Genomic DNA, 10,999 nt, shown 5'->3' on the forward strand with positions numbered 1-10,999 from the left:
GTTTAGTTTTGTTTCAAATCCTAACTTAAGAATTGAAATGCAGCTAATAAACCTGATCCAAAGTAATGATTAAATCCTAGCTTAAGAGAACTAACATACTCTATGATTTAGAAGCTAAAAGAGATACATCAGAATTAAAATTGTAGAAATGACTTGTGTAGAAATTTTACACAAAACTAGAATTGCAAGAAGAAAATCTGTAGCGCAGAAATGCAGAACTCTAGCTGTAGAAACAAGAAAGAAAACAGAATTGAATTGCATAAAAGAGATCTAAGGTAACAAAACTAGAACTACATAGTTCAGAATTAGAGAACAAGAATTTTGATAGCAAGATCTAAAGAAAACAAAGATGCAGAAACAATAAACTGCAGAACTAAAATCTAAGCCATCTCTAATCAAATCTACTCTTCTAACAAGCCTCTCCTTGCCATCACACAAGGACCCTTAATGAAACCTCACTTCGGACTTGAAGGAAAAGCTATCAGCCATTGAACTCAGTTCAATCTCCTTCAGCACCAAAGAATTTTGCAGATCTGGCAAGCTGGATTCTCTGGAAAAGCTGATGATGAGCTGAACTGCAAGTTTGAAATTCTGCAGATCTGAAATCTAAATTCTCTGGATCGATACTCTCAGATTGAGGGCAAGCCACTATCAACGGAGAAATTCCTCTGCTGATGGCTGAAACAGAGAAATCACTCACAGATCTGAGCTCCAGAGGGATAATTGCCGACGCGTGCAGACAATCTAATCTTGGAAGCCAACGGATGAAAGCTCTGACGCCAATGAAACTTGCTGAGAAGTAGATCTGGAAGAGGATGGGGGCTACGATCGCGCGGAAGGAAGGAAGTCGCGGATGAACAGTAGCGCAAGCCACTGTTCATCTGCGAAGAAATTGGGTTTTATACTTGTTTTTTAACCGGGTGAACAGTGGGTTTCGGTTGGGTTCAAATGAGGTTTAGGGTTTGGTGAGAGGAATTTGATTTGGTTCAAGCTCAATGAGTTGGAGTCAAATTGAATGTGAATCATCATCCAATAAGTTGAACCAACTTCTTATCTCATCTTTTGATTCCCTACAAAAATCATGAAATATTACCAAAATTAGGGAGAAATTATAGCAAGCTCCAAATAATATCCTAACTCGTAAAACATGATGTTAAACAACATTTAACTGCAGGAGAGGATAAGAAAATGCTGAGTATAAGAGCTATAATAACATCAATAAATGACAATTATCAAATCTCCCACACTTATTCTTGCACGTCTCGTGCGAGTAAAGAAAGACTAAAAATCCTACTTAAATGGCACCCCCTAAACAACTTCCTAAACATGATTAGAAAATAAAGAAAGTAAACCATCTAAGATTATCACATTCCAAAATCTCATGCATTCGTGGACTTCAAACTTTACTCTTGGTTAACAACATAATAATTTCCATCAATTATGAATAAATTGAAATTGATTTCACACTAAAAACCTCACAAGATAGAGTTTTTGTGGCCCTCTTCCTATCTCACATGTAATTACAAAAAATGGAGGGCACTCATGCTACTGGTGCTTCTTACCTTACCATAAGCTTGCTTATCTTCTACTCTCTACCATGATCATGAATACAAATCACAATATGAAGGTTAATCATGAAGAAATAGGAGATATGAATTAAGTGCACATTAAAGCATTAGTTGCAAGAAAAGATAAGAAAAGAAAGAATTAGCAACAAAGAAAAGATAAGAAAGAAAGTATGAATTTAAGTTCCAGTGGAAGACATGGATACATAAAAATGCTATCTAATGAATTTCAGCAATACTTCCTTATTTTCTTCCTTCCTAACTTCATTTCAAATGTACCAGTTCTGTTTGAACTCTGCTTTCTTGGTGTATAAACCTAAATAGCCATGTCATGAATTAAAGATTTCCTATTCTAAATTTGCAGGTTTGTTAATTAACAGACATGTGATAAATTTCTGCTATTTGCTCTACATCTCTGAAAGTTGTAATCAAATTCTAATCCAGAACTTAGTACCATATCAGTAATCAATAGTTTCAAGAATCATCAGGAACAGTTCAAGAATTTCCAAACTAAGTTTCAGAAGTTGATTCAAGGAATTTTAGGTACTGAATTTCGGTTTCCAGCACTTAATGCTACTGATTCAGCATTACAAAACCATTATGAGCCCACTTTCAGTATCTACAAAACTTCTAAAATGGAATTGATCTATGTATTTCATGAATCTAGACTAAAACATGCCTTCACATTTTGTATCAGACTCAATCTTTAGAATTTTCAAATCACCAACTTATAACGGATTTTTAATCCAATTCATCTAATCTTGTCTAAACTTCCATGTCCTAATCCTTTTATCCAATTCAAAGCAATACTGATAAGTAACAGTTTCTTGAATGTTTTTTTTTTCAAAATTCCGTTTCAAATTCTATTTTGTTGCTTTGTTCCCATTTCTGCACAGCACTTGCAGATTTCAGTATTTCCATCTTGTACCAAAGTACTCAATAAAAACTACACACCCTCCCCCACACTTAAATCTTTGCTCGTCTCGGGCAATGAAATTCAACAAATGCTCTTCAAATTGATATATTAACGATAGGAACAGATTTGTAATTGTTGTTGTGTTCTGTTTCCTTGATTTCCTGCATCCTTCTGCAACTTCAAGAAATTAGCATAGTGTATCAAGATTTGGAATTCCAAGTCATTCTAGCTTGAGGACTGAATAGTTAAACTTGTCCAATTCCCTCATTTAACATTCAATCAATAAAAAAAAAATGAAATCAATCCCCATTTAGATCAGACATGGATATAAACAACCCAAGCCTGCTATAACACATTTTCCAAAAAATGTACAAAATCTGCACAGAAAACTACAGATTTCTGTATTTACAGTGTCAACATTTTTTCCTTTTTTAGAATCTCTTAAAAACATATGTCAATAGCACTTCACATATCAATTAATTACTAGAATCACATTTCGATCAGCTACCTTCAGAATTCAACAAGGACCAGAAATTCATTTCTTCTGCACTACCCAGATTAGTACTTCACTCATTTTCAGTTTCAGAATGTATACGATAAGAAACACATTAAGGAAACTCGATCTTCAACTGAAATCATTTGTTTCCAAAGCTTATGATACAATCCTTTATATTAATACAATCTTGAATGTTTCTTAAATACAATTCATCCTTTATAACTCAGTTTCCAGCAAAACAGAACTCTTTAATGCATCACTGTGCAATATCTTTGCAACCTCTGATTCTCACAAGGTAATAGCCAATAGATGTCTTCCCCTACTGTGTAACTGTTAGGAAACCAACAAACTTTTCCATCATCAAAACTGCAATTCACTTCTGAATTCCTGCAAGTGAATGTTTAAGTTCTAGTTCCTTAAGTTCTTCTGTACATTCAGAAATTTTCAGTAGCTTGATCAGACTTCAGAGTTTCTGAAAATCTATGTTTCAGCTTGTTGCTGCAATGAAGTAACAGAATCGAAGTAATGGATCCAGCTAAATATTTCCAAAATTCAGTTTCAAAGGTTCCAGGGTTGTAAAATCATATTCAAAGAAGTTAAAGGAATTCTGATATAAGTGATGTTCTTGATCTTTGATACATCTTGATACACAATCCTGCACTTCCTGAATTCTGCATTGGCTGAAATTTTCAGCAATGATCAGATTACTCTTTTAGCATTTGCAAATTCAGTATTTCAGAATTTCATTAGCAAGAAATCCAAAGAACTCACTGTTTCATCATTTTGCCTCTCTGTTTTTAGCACTGCATTTCTGTTTTCCAGCTTCATTTTCCAGACTGTTGCTGTTAGACCTGAAATTTAGTTTCCTGCAATTTTTTGTTCAACATTTCTGATTTCCAACTTGAACTTGGTACAAATCAGTTTGTAGAGAATCCAAAACTTGCAAAACTACAGAATTTCTAAGTCGAATGTTCAATGATCACTTAAGCTCTTTCAGGTTCACAACAATATCAATTCTGAATTTCAGCTTTTACTGTTTTAGTACCACTTCTCTGATCTTCTTAGAATTTCAGACCAAACTTTGAAACTTTAACCTCAATAAAATTTCTTATTCTACACACAATCAGATATAGTTTGTCTTCAATTCCTTCCCAATCAGAAAATCAATATAGATCCCTGATACAATTCTGCATAGTGAGCAACTCAGCTTCCCTTTCTTGAATTTTTCTGAGCCTAATAGTTAACATATCAGGCCTAAAATGGTGTTGATTGATTTGATTTTTCTCAGACGAACAGATTTATAAATCTTTTTCGAAAGCTACATTTTCTTCACTGCTACAGCTTAAGATTCATTTCCAGAATATACATTGCATTTCAATATTCAGAAAACTCTTCAGCAAACTTGTCATGAATAGTCTTGCAAGGAAGATGATATAGAATAGCAATGAAATAATTACTGGTCAGAACTTGCAACACAATCTTTGCACCAAACTGATACATAATTGCATTTTCCTGAATTAAGACTTAACATTTCTGCATTTCCTGGATCTGCAGTTCCATTTTCTTCAGATTTCAGAGTTTCTGCTATTTGGTCTGATATTTAAAATATCCTGAATTACAGAAACATCAGGCCTAAGGTTAAAATTATTGTTCTTGATCCAGCCAAACAATTCATCTCTCTACAAACTTTTCATCATGCAAGCCTTGATAAAGCTTCAGAATCTGCCAAAGAATCTGCAGATTTCACATTTTAAGTTTCAGAATTTGATTGCAAAAGAATCTGCAGGATTGCTGGATCAATGAGATGGAATGGTGCTCTTACAAATGATTTTCGAATTTAATCCATTTTGATCAGATTTAGCAATTTTCAGCTTGTTTCATTATCAACATCACTCAATTCCAGAATTCAAATCCACTGCTCAACTTCAAATAAAGCTCAAGCTCTCCCCCACACTTAAACTTCATTTCGTCTCGGATTGAATTAAGATGACATCAACATCTATTCAGTTCAGATCATAAACAGATTTAACTGCAACCCTCAACTCCAGGTTCTGAAATTCTGTACATTTTCAGAATGTGAAATTTTTAGATTCTGAATTACTTGTAATCTGCTTCCTTTTCAGTCATTGATCTTTTAATACCATTTGTTTATTCATATTGACATATTCCCCTTGAACTTTATCTGATGCTTGACAACACTTCCAAATCTTGATACACTTTTGATACATAAGCTTCCATTTTCATTATTTCTGAATCTTCACTGTTTCTGTGTCTATTTCACAGTCCACAATTCATGCAAGTTATAGAGAAACAAGATCATCATTTATACGACATGTAGCACAGTTTAGTACAATTTATGAATTTCCATATAGCACCTCTGACTTTGTGTCAACTACACATCATTTAGCTGCCAAAATTCTCACTTCCTTTCCATCTAGCTTCCTAAGATCACATTCTTGAACCACTCCAATTTTCTTCATGCATCCAAAATGTAATCCACAAATATCATCCAAAAATTCTTTCCCCCACACTTCAACTAAATCCTCCTTGCCAAAATATCCATCATATAACAAACCATGTATCCACATCCAAAAGATTTACAAAGGAGAAGGCATAAATTGGTATGATGATTATCAAGAAGAATAGCAAGAATTCATGTGAAAGGAAGAAACAAATAGATTTACCTTCATAAACATGATTTAATCCATTAGATTGTGGTTTTGAAAGAATCAAAGCAAGTTCTAGAGTGTAATAACACAAGTGCATCACTCAATTAAAGCTCATCCTCACTAGGTATGAAAAGTATCATTTCAATTTACCAATCAAGTGTCCTTCATTAAGTAGAAACTTTATGAAAATTAAAAGTCCATTTATGACATTAAGCCCAAAATAGATTCTCAAATATAGCTCACATTCTCTACTTCTAACATATTATAGGAAAACTTGTCCAAGGGGTACCATTTTTTTATTCCGAATTCAAACTTAGTTCTATAAGGAAATTGTAAACAGTAAAGAATTTATTTCCCTATACTAAACTTATTATTTGTAAACAAAGAATTTATTAAGAAACTAAGCAAGCTATAAGAAACGAACTAAAAGCTAAGTTGTGAAAGCAAAGAATTATTATTTGTGTGAAAGCAAAAACAAAACCTAAGTTGGAACGAACTCCCCTTCAATTTGGGTAGATAGTATCAACGTGCTTCACTATCTCCACTCAGATTAATTTCCTCCCTCGAAGAAATTTCTTAAGTTGGTTGCTATACACTTTGAAAGGTTGACCAGTAGACACCTCCTGCATCTCTATAACACCATTAGAAAAAATATTGCTAATACAAAAAGAATTCGATGAGTTAATCAGTTCCTTTGGTTGTCTCACTGGCTTCACAACTTCCTCTGAAATGTCCTTTGAAATTTCCTGTGATTTCTTATCAAGTTCTGATGAATGTTCAATGAATGGTAGTGATTCTTGAGGTAATGCATCCATGCAATCCCCTACACTTATAGATTCAATTTTTGGTGATTCTTGGGGTAATGCTTCCATGCAATCCCCTACACTTATATCTTCATCCATTGAAGTTTGACCACAATTAGGTCTTACCTCAACTATTTCCCTGTTATCAATACAACCTCCAGAATGTTTAGATTTACATCCCAATTCATTAGAGTCTGAGATAACTTCATCAGAATCTTCATCAATAAGAAAATCAATAGTATCCAGCCATTCGGATTTATAAACACTAAAAATAGAATGACTCTTCTTTTGTTGCATCGTATCAAAAATACTGAATTGAACAACTACATCAGCAATCTCCATAGATAGAGTTCCCGCATTCACATCAATCTTAGTTCTTGCAGTCTTAAGGAATGGTCTTCCCAAAATGATTGGAGCTCTACTCATTAATACATCACCTTCCATATCCAAAATGTAGAAATCAACTGGAAATATAAGGTCACTCACTTTAACCAAAACATTCTCAATCACTCTAGTTGGATGAGCCTGACTACGGTTGCCCAACTGAATAACAACTCCCGTAGGCTATAGAGGACCAATTCCCAATGATAGAAAAACTAATTTCGGCATTACATTAATAGAAGCTCCTAAATCCAGCATAGCGTCCTCAAACACATAATTTCCAATAGTACATGGCACGGTGAAAACTCCTGGATCATCACACTTCTGAGGAATGGGTTGAATAAGGGCTGAAACATTTTTTCCCATGCTAACTAGTTCATTCCCCTTTAATTTATTCTTATGCAAACATACATCCTTGAGAAATTTTGCATATTTCGGAACTTGTTATATTATGGTTAACAAGGGCACATTCACCTCCACTTTGCTAAACAAATTAACGAGTTCTTGAAATTCCCTAGCTTTCTCTTCCTCAACATTTTTCCTTTGCTGGACTCTTTTTTGAGGAAAAGGTAATGGTACAGCAACCTCAATACCTTGCTGTTGTGATTCTTTCCCTATATTTTGAGCTGAAATTGGAGCTGAATGTGAGCCATCTTGTTCTGCTGAACAAAAAGTTGTTGAAGTTTGTTCTGATGTATCACTTCCACTGATCTGAACTGGTTGAGTGGGTTCTGAATTCAATTTTCTTGGTACAAATTCTTTCGAATGCGAATCTGGAATTGGTGCAACAAAATATGATCCAATTGGAACATTTTTTATTGGTTCTGTTATGGTTTTTCCACTTCGAAGAGTCAACGTACTCACATTTTTTGGGTTTGGCATTGTTTGAGAAGGTAATTTACTTGAACCTTGAGCTTGCATTTGATTTATATTCATTGCTAGCTGGCTAATCTGTCTTTCAATGTTTTGCAAAGCTGAATCTATCCTTTGCGGATGTTGCTGCTGCTGTAAAAACAATTGCTGCTGTTGTCAAATATGTTGCATCAAATCATCCATCTTCTGTTGTGTATCCGAATTTGAAGAGCTATTAGAACTTCCTTGAGTCAAACTTAATCTTGAAGGTGCTGGAAGTGCATTTTGAATTACATTTTGCTCTTGCTGAACACCCTGATTCTGGAATTGTCATTGCTGATTTTGATTTGGAAACTGCTGATAAGGCTGAAATTGTTGCTGAAATTGATTTGCAGGTTGGTAAGGGTGCTGGAAATGTTGATTCTGATGCTGGAATCCCTGTTGAAGTTGCTGAAAATTCTGATTCGAAGGTGATTACTGATAAAATGAGTTGCTATACTTAAAATTGGGATGATCTCTCTAACCAGGATTATAAGTAGAGGAATGGGGGTCATATTTTTGAGGAAATTGAGCTCTAGAAAATGCTGCTACTGACTCATCTTGATGAAGATTTGGGCACTACTCTGAATTGTGGTCTTGGCTTGAACAAATGCCACAAACTCCCTTTGATTGATACGGAAACTGTGTGCTTGGCAAAATAGAAACTTGATTAGCATTGTTTAATGCCAATTGCTTCACCAAATATGTTAACTCCAACAATGAGCTTCTTATCTCCTTTTGTTCATTGGAAACCATTTAAACCTCTCCAACCCCTCTTGTTGTGAAAGCTCTACTTCTAAATTGTTGTGAATTTTCTGCTATGTTTGAAATAAGCTCCCTAGCTTGTTCTGGAGTCTTGTTCACTAAAGCTCCTCGAGCTGCTGCATCTATTATACTCCTGTCCATAGGTAGTAAACCCTCATAGAAGTATTGGACTAGTAGCTGCTCACTGATCTGGTGTTGAGGACAACTTGAACATAATTTCTTGAATCGCTCCCAATAATCGTATAATGTCTCTCCCACCACTTGCTGAATCCCACAGATACTTTTCCTGATAATTGCAGTCCTTGAAGCTGGAAAGAATTTCTCCAAGAAAGTCTTCTTCATATCAATCCAAGAAGTGATATATCCTGGTGGCAAATAATACAACCAATCTTTAGCTACTCTAGTTAATGAAAATGGAAAAGCCCTTAGCTTGATATCTTCTTCTGAAATACCCTGTGGCTTCATGGTTGAACACACCACATGGAATTCATGCAAATGTCTATTTGGGTCTTCTCCAGACAATCCTTGATATTTAGGAAGCAGATGAATCAAACCAGATCTAAGCTCGAAGTCTCCTGCCAAGTCTGGATAAGTAATGTAAGAATACTTGAAAGCCTCATCAGGAGATGCAAGCTCCTTCATTGTTCTGCTATGATCAACCATGGGGGTATCTGAAGATGATAAAGAACTTCTTGAGTCCTCTGAATTTTTTTCTTGAATTCTCAAAGCTCTGAAGGTTCTTTCAATTTCTGGATCAAGATCAAGTAACTTATTACACGAGGACCTGGTCATACCACCAAAAATCAATAGTTAGAACAAAAGTAGATAGACAATAAAATCAAGGAAGTGAAAACAAAGAAAAGATAAACCATGCTCAATCTAAAAACAAACAAACTCTACTAGTTTCCCCGGCAACGGCGCCAAAATTTGGTAAGTTCGAATTGATTGTCACGAATGAACTCCAAATTAATTAATCTTGAAAACCCTTAACTACTCCAGATTATTGTAGTATAAAGCCAAGGTCGAATATCTCAAGGAAACTAATAGTAGAAAGTTTGATCTTAGACTAGAATTATTATTTTTTTTAGGTATTCTCCTGATAAATCCTAGCTTAAGAGAACTAACATACTCTATGATTTAGAAGCTAAAAGAGATACATCAGAATTAAAATTGCAGAAATGACTTGTGCAGAAATTTTACACGAAATTAGAATTGCAGGAAGAAAATCTGTAGCACAGAAATGCAGAACTCTAGCTGTAGAAACAAGAAAGAAAACAGAATTGAATTGCATAAAAGAGATCTAAGGTAACAAAACTAGAACTACATAGTTCAGAATTAGAGAACAAGAATTTTGATAGCAAGATCTAAAGAAAACAAAGATGTAGAAACAATAAACTGCAGAACTAAAATCTAAGTCATCTCTAATCAAATCTACTCTTCTAACAAGCCTCTCCTTGCCATCACACAAGGACCCTTAATAAAACCTCACTTCGGACTTGAAGGAAAAGCTATCAACCATTGAACTCAGTTCAATCTCCTTCAGCACCAAAGAATTCTGCAGATCTGATGAGCTGGATTCTCTGGAAAAGCTGATGACGAGCTGAACTGCAAGTTTGAAATTCTGCAGATCTGAAATCTAAATTCTCTGGATCGATACTCTCAGATTGAGGGCGAGCCACTATCAACGGAGAAATTCCTCTGCTGATGGCTGAAACAGAGAAATTGCTCACAGATCTGAGCTCCGGAGGGATAATTGTCGGCGCGTGCAGACAATCTAATCTTGGAAGCCAACGGATGAAAGCTCCGACGCCAATGAAACTTGCTGAGAAGTAGATCTGGAAGAGGATGGGGGCTGCAATAGCGCGGAAGGAAGGAAGTCGCGGATGAACAGTAGCGCAAGCCACTGTTCATCCGCGAAGAAATTGGGTTTTATACTTGTTTTTTAACCGGGTGAACAGTGGGTTTAGGTTGGGTTCAAATGAGGTTTAGGGTTTGGTGAGAGGAATTTGATTTGGTTCAAGCTCAATGAGTTGGAGTCAAATTGAATGTGAATCATCATCCAATAAGTTGAACCAACTTCTTATCTCATCTTTTGATTCCCTACAAAAATCATGAAATATTACCAAAATTAGGGAGAAATTATAGCAAGCTCCAAATAATATCCTAACTCGTAAAACATGATGTTAAACAACATTTAACTGCACGAGAGGATAAGAAAATGCTGAGTATAAGAGCTATAATAACATCAATAAATGACAATTATCAAGCATCCTCACCATCCTCCTGCTAACTGTATAACTTTCTTTAGGGATCAGTTGATAGGGGGTTTATGGTTTCCCATTCCTCCTTTTCTGATCGATGTAAGCCAATACTTTGACATTCCTCTTCAACAGTTTGTGCCTAATGCCTTTCGTTATTTGTGTGGCACATACATGTTATTTCGTACATTTGATATTCCTCCTACTCCTCAAAATATTTTCATGTTTTCCTATCCAAAGGTAGCAGAGCCAGGT

At 35.2% G+C, this 10,999-nt stretch overlaps 1 long non-coding RNA gene across 2 annotated transcripts; it reads right to left on the reverse strand.

Moving 5' to 3' along the window:
• Positions 1 to 276: 276 nt before the first annotated feature.
• LOC122016764 lies at positions 277 to 10,680 on the reverse strand. Of its 2 annotated transcripts, none has more exons than XR_006121182.1 (2): positions 10,003 to 10,680; positions 277 to 9,270 (listed from the first exon to the last, which is right to left on the reverse strand). It is a non-coding gene; the product is annotated as an uncharacterized LOC122016764 (long non-coding RNA). The 2 variants fall into 2 exon arrangements; XR_006121183.1 differs by having other exon boundaries at positions 9,976 to 10,680.
• Between the last annotated feature and the right edge of the window lie 319 nt (positions 10,681 to 10,999).

The sequence above is a fragment of the Zingiber officinale genome, chromosome 8B (assembly GCF_018446385.1).
Source record: "Zingiber officinale cultivar Zhangliang chromosome 8B, Zo_v1.1, whole genome shotgun sequence".
Classification (NCBI taxonomy): Eukaryota; Viridiplantae; Streptophyta; class Magnoliopsida; order Zingiberales; family Zingiberaceae; genus Zingiber; species Zingiber officinale.